Source organism: Lissotriton helveticus, chromosome 3_1 (assembly GCF_964261635.1).
Source record: "Lissotriton helveticus chromosome 3_1, aLisHel1.1, whole genome shotgun sequence".
NCBI classification, from domain to species: domain Eukaryota; kingdom Metazoa; phylum Chordata; class Amphibia; order Caudata; family Salamandridae; genus Lissotriton; species Lissotriton helveticus.
In genome coordinates, this window is record NC_136061.1 from 1,574,966,465 (window position 1) to 1,574,979,180 (window position 12,716).

The window sequence follows — 12,716 nt, forward strand, 5'->3', positions numbered from 1 at the left end:
TACCTCCGTCTTGTCCGAGTTCAACTTCAGACGGCTGTTCTTCATCCAGTCGGCAACGGCCTTCATTCCCTCGTGGAGGTTGGTTTTGGCGGTGTGCGGGTCCTTGGTGAGGGAGAGGATGAGCTGGGTGTCGTCGGTGTAGGAGATGATGTTGAGGTCGTGTTGGTGGGTCACTTGTGCGAGGGGTGCCATGTAGACGTTGAACAGGGTCGTGCTGAGGGATGAGCCCTGGGGTACGCCGCAAATGCTGTCGGTGGCTTCGGATAGGAAGGGTGGGAGGCGGACTCTCTGGGTTCTACCGGAGAGAAAGGACGTGGTCCAGTCCAGGGCCTTCTTCTGGATTCCCGCTTCTTGGAGGCATGTTCTTAGTGTGCGGTGGCAGACCGTGTCGAAGGCGGCTGACAGGTCCAGGAGGATGAGGGCTGAAGTTTTGCCGTTGTCGAGTTGGCACCTGATGTCGTCTGTGGCGGCGATGAAGGCTGTCTCTGTGCTGTGGTTTCATCTGAATCCGGACTGGGATGGGTCTAAGATGTTGTTGTCTTCAAGGTGGCAGGTCAGCTGTATGTTGACGATTTTCTCGATGACCTTCGCCGGGAAGGGGAGCAGGGAGATTGGCCGGAAGTTCTCAATATTATGAAAATATAGCTAAGTGACAAAACATTCCTAGTTTGCTAGAACTGTCCTAATGTACCTGCTCCTAGCTTCTGTGAAACCTATATAATTTTTTTAAATGTTAAAGGTCAGATGAGAATGCGCACTAAAGAACCAATTGCTTTTTCAGCTCTGCAAAAGAACATAGCACAAAAAGTGCCTTTTGCATCTGCACTAATTCACAAAATATCTACAATTGCACGAAATGTGCAGTTGAAATTACCTTTGCCCATACATCTGCCACAGTGCAAAGTATGTCATTCATAGAGTAAAAGGAAGGCGTTGGCACCTGCTCCTGGCACACCTGACTTTCCACTAACACAGTGCTGTGCTAGAGCCAGCCAGTAACAGAGGAAGTCACACTATGAACACAAAATAGAAATAACCCCTTCCTCTACTCCACACATCATGAAATACATTATCGATGATGTAAGAAATTCCACTTTTAACCCTTGTGTAGTTTGGTTCAATGAGATGTATGTTCACCAATGAACCATGGTGATTGTAAGGTCACAAGTTGTGTTCTAGTAGAGGTGGACGAGTGCTGGTAGAACCTCGAGCCCATAACAAGCCAAGCTTTCATGTGGCTTCTGCCTGCCACCCTCCTTCTGCCCAGGATGTGACATTATGGCCAGAACTGCCACTCTGGAAATGAGGAAACAGGTTTGAGTCTCGGTGTCGGCTCAACAACTGGGCAAATCACTTGGAGCCTAATTCACAAAGGTAAACTTACACTTACGTGTACTTTAAAAATTGTTTGCTATTCACAAAGGAATTTACGAGTAGAATCTTAATTGTGCAAACCTTCAGCACATATAAAGATAGGTATTTTGAAGTACGGAGACTCTGCACATTTTGTGATCATAAGGCAAATATTTTATTCCCACAAAACTCCCTTTTCTTTATAATCACTTATGGAAGCAATTTCAAATATGTGAGAATACCAGTTGTACACAAATCTATTGTGTTTGATTTAATAGGCTGCATTGTTGCTCTACTATAATCTGGACCAAGTACAGGATTTACATGACAACTGTCTTGCCTCTTAGTTCACTAATGGTTCAATTGTTTAAACGCGATCACTTTTAATAAGTACTTCTCAGTGCAGTGCTATAATGTGATGTATTAATGTTGAAGCTTCCACATGTTAAAAAAATACACTTTTTAGCTTTTGATGAGACTAGCTCATGTATCGGCTCTAGGAACCGAGACATACCGTTTTGCCTCAGGCTCGGCTTTACCTTTTAATTTTTTGGCTCACCCGACCCTAGTGTCTAGGCAAGGCCAACATCAGCCTTTCATACCATCCTTTGAAATATTAGTAAGTTCACTTGCCGTTACATTTTGTGGAGCTATTGTAGGTGAGCAAACAACTGTCTCTGCCTTATATTTCTAATGACATACTTAGTAGCTGGACCTATAGCAAAGTCTTACTGTGAATTATGCTGAGACATGGGCACACCAGCACTCGTCCTTTGGACAGGGAAATTAAAAGCAGCATGTAGATATTAAGCATTACTGTAGAGAGCAAGGAGCACAGCTAGAGTCTTCAAACTAAGGTAATTCAGATCTGCTAACGTCTACATGATTTTCATCTTGCAAGGGGCAGCGGGGTCGGGGGGCTTTGGGCAGAGCACTGCCTGCGATGCACGTTTACCTCTCTACCAAAAGGAAACAAATAACTACAAAAATAAAAGCTTCTCAGTCTGCTGTCCTGGAGAGACTTAAAAGCACATAATGGGCATCAGCTGAACAGATCTTCCAAACATGTGCAGGAAACCCACTCTCTGCAGGGGCTTCCAGTTCACCTTGTCAGATACCGTGTGACACACGGTGGCACCATAAGTGCTGGCAGGTCTACTTCGTCTGGGGTAATATTTAACGTTTCATTTAGATATTTGTTTATGTTGTTTTCTACAGCATTAAAATGTCACCTTCTAGCCAATTCATAGTGATATTAGACACTTAGGGTTATCTAGTATTTCAAGATTGTTTTGCTTGTTGTATGGTTTATTACAGGAAAGTATATGTTAGTAATGTAACTTTCTTATATTGGTATTTCCTAGAAGCCTCTTTAGGGTTAGTTTAGGGTATGAATGCGCGTGAGATATCTTTAGCGGGTACTGGGAATAATGTTGCGTTCTAGGGTCCATTGGAGTCCAAGGCCTGATATGAGATCCATCCTCTATTTTTTTTACTTTAAATGTTGTTTCTTCCATTGTGACACTTCATTCTGCCATTAGCTGCAAATAGCATTCTGCCAGGAAGTGATGTTTGTTCTGGTGGTAGCACGTACGTTGAGAGTGATGACAAAAGTGCTCAATGGAATAAGGCATGTGCTGCAGGTGTCAGTGTTTAATGTAAAGATTGCAGACCCAAGTCCAAGAAAGAAGGCTCAGCCTTTCATCATTCCAAAGTCAATAAAATGAGTAGAGTTATGTTGGGTGACGGTGGCATACTACAGTGCAATGAAGCCACAGGATAGCGACATGCTTTGCAAAAACAAAAAGGTATTAGGATGTGAATAGTGAAAAATTATTTCTGCAACCCATGTCGCTTCTCCTCCATACTTTATGAATATTGTATTCTCAAATTAATTTATCCATTTGTCTATTACGTTTTCCACTGTCTGCATGTTAAGTGCATTTTGTGCACTGCCATATTGTATGCTTGCAGAATCCCATAGCATGTTCATGTGGACACTTACCTCCAATAGCACAGTGATCTCTTTCAATGTTTCCTGGCACCTGTGAAGTTTCACTTCCATTGCACATATATCTTTACTAATATCCTGGAAGTAAAAGAAAAAGTGACTAAGCAAGTATTCAGTGTGGTTTTCTGGCAGAATCAGATATGGTCAGCCCTTCCATATTTAGTAAGACATCACTGGTAATAAAAAGCTACAAAATAGTATTTATCAGTATTTATCGGAAACGTAATTATGATTTTCTATTATTTTCCCCAAGAACATACAATCTGAAGTGTTAGTTACTCTCTGAAAGAACATGATATTCTGTAATGCACTTCAGTGGGACTCTTCACAACATTTTTCTCAATTGAATGGAAAATAGGCCGGTTGATGTTATAATGAGAACAATCGAATAAGCAATTATATGTAAATCTTTTTTTAATGCCGGATGTTTATATGAAGTGTTCCACAGAGCTATGTTTTATTTAAACTATTTAGGTGTACCATAATAATGCAACATCAGTCTAAAGTCCAAAGAAAAAGTGTGTTGAAGACTGAGGAAAAAAGGATCTGATTGCATGTTTTCCTGCTTTGAAAGATCCAAACATTCCATCAAGTTTTAGCTATTTGCCATTACCTATTTCAAATGTTTATTTCTACTTTTTATTATTCTAATTGCTATTTTTTAAAATGTTATGTTTGCACTTTGTCTACACTGATCTTGTTTAAATAAAGTGAAACAGCAAAAATTATTAAGATGGATTTACATATTAAATTGCATCATAACTCTAAAATGGATCCCATCCAATATCATATGGAAGGAGGAGGAGTAAAGAGTTAACAATCACTAAAAGTCACATATAAATTACTCCGTCCACTCTACAGTTTCTCAATTGGCTGTACATTATGAAATTCTAATCACATTTCAACTAGGCGTAATCCCCTTGTCTTTAGAGACAACAAATTAGAAATTCCAAACACGTGTCACAAGGACATTCCGTGCTTACAGTATACAAATAAAGGACAGCAACAGAGAAAATTGAAATTAAGGGTGGGCGGTAAACTCTGCTCCGCCGGCGGAGTTTGCAGAGTTTTTCCACTCTGTGGTCTGCTTTGAGGGCCGAGATTAGCAAAAAAACTCCACTAACCGCTGGCAGAGTTCTCAAAAGCAAGCCACAGAGGGATATTTCCCCCTTGAGTAACAAATGCGTTCATTATTGGGAAGCCGTTACTGCACCTTGTCACCAGGAAAAATGTCCCTTGTCTGTTTTCTTCGATTTAAATTTGAGCACGAACTCGAAGAGTAGCTCTAGTGTTAACCTAGACATCATCATAGCATCGTAATTCATGCCTGCCATGCTCTTGCAATAGTTACATTATGTTAGTCATGGTTTTCTTTTACCTATGTGTACCCAATGGAAAGATGAAGATAGATTTTCCAAGTAGGCATGCCTCGATTTCATCGGAGTGATTTGTCAAGTTAATTTAGTGTGGCTATACATTTTCCAAAATATTCATTAATGTTGATTTAAATCGTGACAGTGTTAGCGCATAGTTGATAATAAAGTTAAAAATTCTGGTGTTGCTTTTTTGTAGGAGACACAAAGATGGCGCCTAAAGAATCTAGGGTGGCAGAGCAACAATAATTCGCCTGCTTGTGGAACTCTGCTGAATTTGGCGGAGTTTTACAGCAACTCCGCAGAATTCTTTGGACTGAAACTTCCTGAGCTCGGCCCAGTGTAACAGGAAATGAGAGAGAAAGAAAGGGAATATGGAAATATATAGATAGTATTAAAGAGGAAAAACAAAGGATGAAGAGAATGCAGAAAGGATGGTAAGAACAAAAAGAAGAAAAATAAAGGAAAGGTGGAAGAAAATGTAAAATATAAAGATGAAAGAAAAGTTTGAAAGAAAGAGAAGGAAAAAGAACAAAAAAGGGAGTAGAAAGGCAGAAATAGAAAGAAGCAAGAAACAAAGGAAATAACGATGGAAAGATAGAAACATGCTCAGCTTGAAATAAGAATAGAAAGAAGGAAAGAATGGTGAAAGAATGATTAAATATGATTTATATAAAGATGGAGAGAACTATTGAAATACATAATATGGAAAGAAGATCTGAAAAGAAAGATAGGAAAAATGAACAAAGAACAGAAGGAAAGGTGGAAAGGAGAGAAATACAAAAAGAAATAGTAACAACAGGAAATTAAGTCGGAAGAGAAAGGCAAAGTTTGAAATGAGGGGGACAAGATGGAACATAATTGAAAAAGTGAAAGAAGACATGAGGAAACGATGGAAATACAGAATTAAAAAGGAAAGATATAAAAATGAGGGCTAGCCAAGAAATATGGAAAACTGACAAAGAAGGAAAATAAAAAAGGAAGACAGTAAATATGAAAATGAAGGTAGATGGAAAAATTGTAGGAAAAGAAAACGATAGGAAAGATTAGAGGGAAAAGTATGGAAAGAAGGAGGGCAGATGGCAAAAAGAAAAGAAAAATGGCAAAGAAAGAAGAGAGATAGAAAATAAATGAAAGAGAAAAATATATAAGGATGGAAAAGAAGGAAAAAATATAGAACTAGTGAACCAATAGAGGAAGGAAAGAGAATGCAAGAAAGAGGTATAATTATATAAGTAGTTAAAAAATAGTTGAAAACAGAAAGTAAGTGAATACAGGAGATAGGGAAACAGAACATATGAATGAAAAAAAGAATACATGTAAAAATGAAGGAAAGAACAAAAATCAAGCAGGGAAAGAAAGGTGAAAAGAAAGATAGAATAATATATAGAAACAATGGAATGAACCAATGAACAAAAGAAGGGTGAAGGAGAAGATATAAAAAGAAGGAAAAAGCAAGAGAAGAAGTAAAAGTGGAAAAGAAAAGGAACTACAGTGTAAGAAGGATTGATGCATATAAAGGAAAGAAAAGGGGAAGAGACTGAAAGAATGAATACAAAAGAAGGTAGTTAAAGATAAGAAGGGAAGACTAGTAATGAAAAAAATAAATGAAAGAACTTTGGGAATAATAGAAGGGAAACAGAAAATGCAATAGATAGAAAGGTGAAAGGAAAGATGTGAAGAAGGAAAGGGAAATAGAACGATGGAAAGAAGAAGTAGAAAGACGCAAAAGAAAGGGTAGTTTGTAAAGATGGGAAGATGGAAGAACCCAGAGAATAATGGAAAGGAAAGTAGGAATATTTGCAGAAAGTTTTGGAACGAAATGAGGATGAGTAAAAAGGAAAATATGGACAGAACAGTAGACACAGGGCAAAAAAGAAAGGAAATAAAGAGAAGAAATAGGATAGGAAAGGTAAAGGAAAGAGAATGAGAATGAGGGAAAAACTGAATGAAAGCTGGAAAGAAAGAAAAAGAAGTAATGAAAAAAACGACATAGGAAAAGATTGAAAGAGATGGAAAATTTGTAAGGAGATAAAGTTGAAAGATGGTGACAAAGTGAAAAGAAATTAAAAGCAAGCATGTTGAAAAAGGTAGAAAGAAATGCAGAGAAAGAAAAGCTGGAAAGAAGGATGATGCTAGAAGGAAATCTAAAAAAATAAAGAATGAGCAAGTGATAAAAAAAGAAAGGAAGCATGGAAAGAAATCTTGAAGGGATGGAAAGAAATATGGATTTAAACGAAAGAGGTAGAAGAGGAGAAAAGGTGACTCTCACACAAATAGAAGACAGGAACAAAGAAAGAAGTAACAGTGGATAAATAATAAAAGGATGAGAAAAATAAAACGAAGTAAATAGAACTCTTTATAGGGGAAAAGTTGGAAAGGTAGAAAAGAGTGAGGGACAAAACAAAAAATTGAAGGAAATGACAGAAAGAAAGTGAAAAGAGCCAATGATAGAAGACAAAAGATGGATGGAAAGAAAGAAATGCAGAAACAAAGGAGGTACTGAAAGGTAAAGAGACAGAATATAAAATGTCAATCGTAAATGCAGGAGAAAAGAGGAAACAGGATCAATGATGGCAAGAAAGATGTAAGGAAGCACAGAAAGATGGAAGGAAAAATGAATGATGGAGAACGATTGATATAGAAAGATGCAAAGGTAAGATAAAAAATATATGAAGATAGAAAGAAATGGGAGAAAAAAACAAAGGAAACTCAAAGAAAGGAAAATAATGGAATGAAAGATTAAACAAATGAAGCAGAGAAAAAGGAAGAATGAAAAGAAGGGAAGACAGACAGACAAAAAATAATCGATAGGAGGAAATAGAAGGAGAGAAGGTAAAAAGAAAGCAGACGACTACAAGGAAAAATCTGGCAAGATAGATGGCACTACAGATAGAAGGGACAATGGAAAGAAATGTGAAGACATTGAAGGTAAAAGTGAAAGAGAAATATAATGAAAGAAAGGAAGGCATATAATAAATGAAGAAATGAAGCAAAACAAGAAAGGAAGCTACAGAAATATAGAATGAAAGAAAGAAAGGGGGAAAAGAAATTAAAAGTGTTAGAAAAGTTGGAAACAAATAAAGAAGAATTTTAATTGTTCTTTTCAACCTTATACTGAAAGTACATATAGAGTGTCCTGCAATTTGATATAAGCATCCCAATGGCTAACTTGGTCAGGCTCTTGTTTTTTTTTTTTTTATTTATTCACACAGGCCTTTTTGGCCTATGGCTCTACTGGGCCAATAGGGTTTTTTTCACACACAATGTACATAATCTATGCGTAGCCATTCACAGTGTTTTTTGATGAAGAGATTCCTTTTTTTAAAACATTGATGAACACAACAAATCTTAAAATTCTATCTTTGAACATCTGTGGACTAAATGACATCCGAAAAAGGCAAAAGGTATCATAGAGCTTATGGCTATCGGGGCCAACATAATTTGTATCCAAGAGACACATATTGAGGGCTCTCAATTGTATCTCTTGAATAGCTTAGGATATAAGGTTATTGGGGGTACAACCCAAGGGATTCGCACCAGGAGTGTTGCCATCCTAGCACGCCATAATTTTCTCCCACAATCCACTCAAGTTAAATCTGACCCCCAAGGAAGATGGATGCATATAGAATGCTGCTCAACCTCTGTTTTTTCATTTACCTTGTGTTCTATATATGAGAGTGTCCTGGATGACCCTAGCGTGATTGACCAGGTCTCGGCAGCATTGGCACACTGGCCCCTACCTGTCGTTTTATGCAGGGACCTTAATATTAATCTACCCTGTAATTGGGGGTCTAAACCTGAATGCCACCAGACCACCCGTAAACCCAAAGTGCTTCAAGCACTTAAAAATCTTTTATACATCCTTGGCCTGGTGGATGTCAGGTCCCATTTACACCCACATTTACATGGATATACATTTTTCTCTGCACCCCAAAAATCATTTACTCATTTGGATTTTTTTCTGGTTTCTTCCTCTTTAATCCATTATAGCGAATTTGAATTGCTTTCCCGCATCCTCTCTGATCATAACCCCTTAAGCCTCAACATCTGTGACTTGATTGTCAGTAAGGAAATCTCATCCTGGAGCTTTCAAAGAGCACTTTACCAGGATGAAGGCTACCAGACTCACATGAAACAATGGATAAAAGCCTTCCTTGACAACAACCTAGGTTCAGCCCCCACGATGGTAGTCTGGGACACGCTAAAAGCCTGTGTTTGTGGGGAAACCTTACAATTTTTGCTAAATAAAAACAAACAAGAGAAGGCCCAGTAGATGGAATTACAAATTAAAACCAGCTAAAACTGAGAAAATCTTATTTCAGTAATTCAGTCCATGGGTAAGACCAATACGGCACAACTGGCTGTGGCTGCCGCTATGGCAGAGATCTGCTCATTACTGTCCGAAAAAAACACCTCTAAGTGGGCTACAGCTCGAGAAAAAACATATGAGTGTAGTGAAAAAATTGGCCACCAGCTGGCAATGAGAACCAGACTACAGACCTCTGCTAACGTAATTCAAAAAATTAAAACATCTATAGGAATTACAACTAGTGATCCGAAAGAAATACGCTCTGCCTTCGGCGGATTCTTCCTGGACTTATACTCTGAGGGAGCTGAGGAAGAGGAGATATCTCACTCGGGTGAGCAATCTGACCATAACAAACATCTAAATATTTATCTTGATTTAATTGCCCTGGCAACACTTAGCAGAGAAGAGCGGGAGCTACTCGAAATTGCTCCATCATGGGAAGAAGTCGTTAGAGCTCTGTTCAGCCTACCAGATGGGAAGGCTGCCGGGCCCGACTGTATCCCAGTCGAGTTTTACAAGGCTTCTTTCACCCAAATCAAAGACATCTTTAATGCTATAGTGACTCAAATCTTCCAGGGTGTTTCCCCCCTCAATCATGGTCTATTGCCAAAATTATAGTTTTTCCTAAGACAGATGAACCGCGCCAACTGAAATGGGCACGTACGGCCCAATCACCCTTATCAACAGTGATTCGAAAGTATATTCTAAAATCTCTGCCTCACGGCATTCTGCCAGAATTGAGGGTCTCGTATCTAGGTGGCAGCATGGATTTATCCCCACTAAGGGCACCACAGAACACATCCCGAAGGTCATTACTCTGCTTGACGCCGCACAGACTTCAGGAGACCCGATTGCTGCAATATTCTTAGATGCCGAAAAAGCATTTGATCGGGTCTCCTGGAACTTTCTCTGGGGCGTCATGCAGAGAATGAATTTCGGGCCTAAAGCCATCCAGGCCATCAAGGCTCTATATATTACCCCTATAGCCAGGGTATCTATCAACGGGGGAATGACTGAACAAATTAAAATCACTCGGGGGCCCGTCAAGGATGTCCTTGTTCCCCACTACTCTTTGCTATCTATATTGACCCGCTCATCAAAAAACTTGAAGGATATCAGACTATACCGGCAGTGAGCAGATTTGGCCTAGAATCCAAAATAATGGCTTATGCCGATGATCTGGCCTTGGTTACGATGGATCCAAAGAAAGCCATTCTTGAAATTGAGGCTGAAGCTCAGTTATTCGGCTCCCTATCTGGATACAAATTAAACAAAGGGAAAACCCAAATTATAATTAACAACAAAGTCGCTTGGAACGATGGAAGAGTAGTAGCCAAAGCTAAAAACTTGGGTATTGACATCTTAGCTGATACCGACCTCCTAGTTAGCCAGAATACGGATCCTCTTATTCTACAGACAAAGAAAGCCTTGAACAGCCTTAACGACCTACATCTCTCTATCGTTGGTCGATGTAACTTGGTGAAAATTATTTTCTATCCTAGAATATTATATCTGTCCAGGGCTATACCCTTAGAGTTTAATAGGATAACACTTGCAAGGTTTGAAAGGCTTTTCTCCCAATTTGTGTGGGCATTTTCCCAACCTAGAAGGGCAAATAAATTTCTGTCTTTACCCCAGGAAAGAGGGGAATGGGCCTTACCCAATTTAAAGCTATATTACTGGGCTGCCATTTTACAATCATATCCTATACTGCTGCAAGACTCCCCCCTAAAGCCCGCTGCCGGTCAGCCCTCACCCTTTGAACTATTGCTCGGCCCCGACACATGGGGCTGTCTGTGGCGACAGCTGGAGTTTGGATACTACAGAAGAGTCAAATTCAAGACTCTTCTAGGTGTCTATAAAGTTTTCACAGCTGTACGCAAGATTTTAGGTATCGGTAGACTGAACTTTTATACTCCTACTAAAAACAATCATAATCTACCAGATATCTTTAGCTCATCTTATTTTCAAACTTGGATAGATAAAGGAGTAAAGAAATTAGGAGATCTCTGCTTATCCGATGAGGTTCTGCCCATTAATGATCTTCAATCCATCTATAATCTAGATAACAGGGATTCTTTTAAATATTTGGCCATCAAATCCTTTTTTTGCGGAAGACAGGGGGTCCTTCAGGCTTTACTAACTGTGAACTGTTTGAGAAACCTTACGAAGCTACTCCTCCACGCATTGGAATTATCTATAACTTCTTTAATAGCCTAATGCCCGACAATTTGTCTACAGTATCTTCCAAATGACAACAGAAACAGAATATTTCTAATAGCGCATTCTGTTTTGCACTTAAATCTGCCCAAAGTGATTTGCTATCTGCCAGCCTTCAAGCGCAGTTCTATGAAACCTGTTTCTTTTTATATTTTACTCCCGGCAGGATTCCGAAATGGAGGTCTGGGAAAGGTACACACTACCCTTGCTGTGCAGAATTCAAGGCCGACTCAATCCATATGTTTGCTACATGTGCTAAATTAGGACCATTAATAAATAAAATTCAACACTTCCTGGGTCAGGTGCTATCTCATAATGTACTTTTAACACCTTCCACGATATTGCTGGGCACATTAGACTCGATAGAGAGAAAGAACGGAAGAGCCTTAATATTCATCGCTATGGCTATCCTCAGGCTGTGCATTGCGTCTGCCTGATTGGGCCCTAACCCCCCACTGTTTACGCAATGGTTAGCCCGTTTCTACTCAATTAATTCGCTAGAAAATGCGATATACGCTAAGAAAGGATACCAAGCAAAAAAAAGGCCTAATCATCTGGGGACACCTTTCTAATTGCCTCAATTCGTCAACCCTTGAAACAAGTTAGGTTATCCTTCTCTGTAAGCATGCACAAGTCACTTTTTTCTCTTATGCACCAACCATTTTAGACTATGGCTTGTTAGCAATAGCCTATAATATTTAATCCACTGGGGTGCTTTTTAAATTTTAGAGTTGTACTGTCGCATTGGTCACTTTGCCTCCTGTGTGTTAACAAATTGATCAAGTAATCTTTCTCTCTCTAGCTGTTTGCGGTAGCGTGATACATTGTATTTTGATATTTTGGATATAGACATCTATACTTTTATTTAAGATACTAATGCAGGTTTTTTTAATATTCGGCAGCTGTCACACACTCTCAGCTGCCGGGGGAGGGGGCGGAAGGGGGGGACTGCTACACTTTGTATCAATGTCTCCTTTGTAAAGTATTTTTTCTAACACTGCAATTGAAAATAAAATAAAAATAATAAAAAATTAAAAAATAAACTAAACCATTCATATTGGGCGCATATAAAGCAATGCGTACATATTTAATATCCAATTCTGTGAAATATGATTCCAATTTAATAGAGGTAAGTTGTATACCATTTTAACACATTAAAGAATCAGGAATCCCCTCTTTCCTGAAACACTACTGCAGAAATTGAATGATAGCATCAGTATCAGGTTTAGATAGCCATTTCAACTCTGCCCACTTGGAAAAATAGTCAATTACCACTAACGCATACATTTTGCTTTGAGCAAAACTTTCATAAGGACCCAATAAATCATTTGCCAATTCCCTCCAAGGTAGGTATGATGAACAAAAACCGTACTCAAACTTTTAAAGCTCTTATCCAAATTCTGGCAGAAGTGACACTGTCGAACAAACTGTACAATATCCGCAACCA

The 12,716-nt window shown here is 38.9% G+C and overlaps 1 pseudogene across 1 annotated transcript in view; it reads right to left on the reverse strand.

Annotated features, from left to right (window-relative positions):
- Positions 1-12,716, reverse strand: part of LOC144823641 (microtubule-actin cross-linking factor 1-like) — a 209,232-nt pseudogene that overhangs the window by 62,458 nt on the left and 134,058 nt on the right. The window contains exon 7 of the transcript XR_013608823.1: positions 3,359-3,442. The product of XR_013608823.1 is annotated as a microtubule-actin cross-linking factor 1-like (transcript). The remainder of the gene's footprint in view (positions 1-3,358; positions 3,443-12,716) is intronic.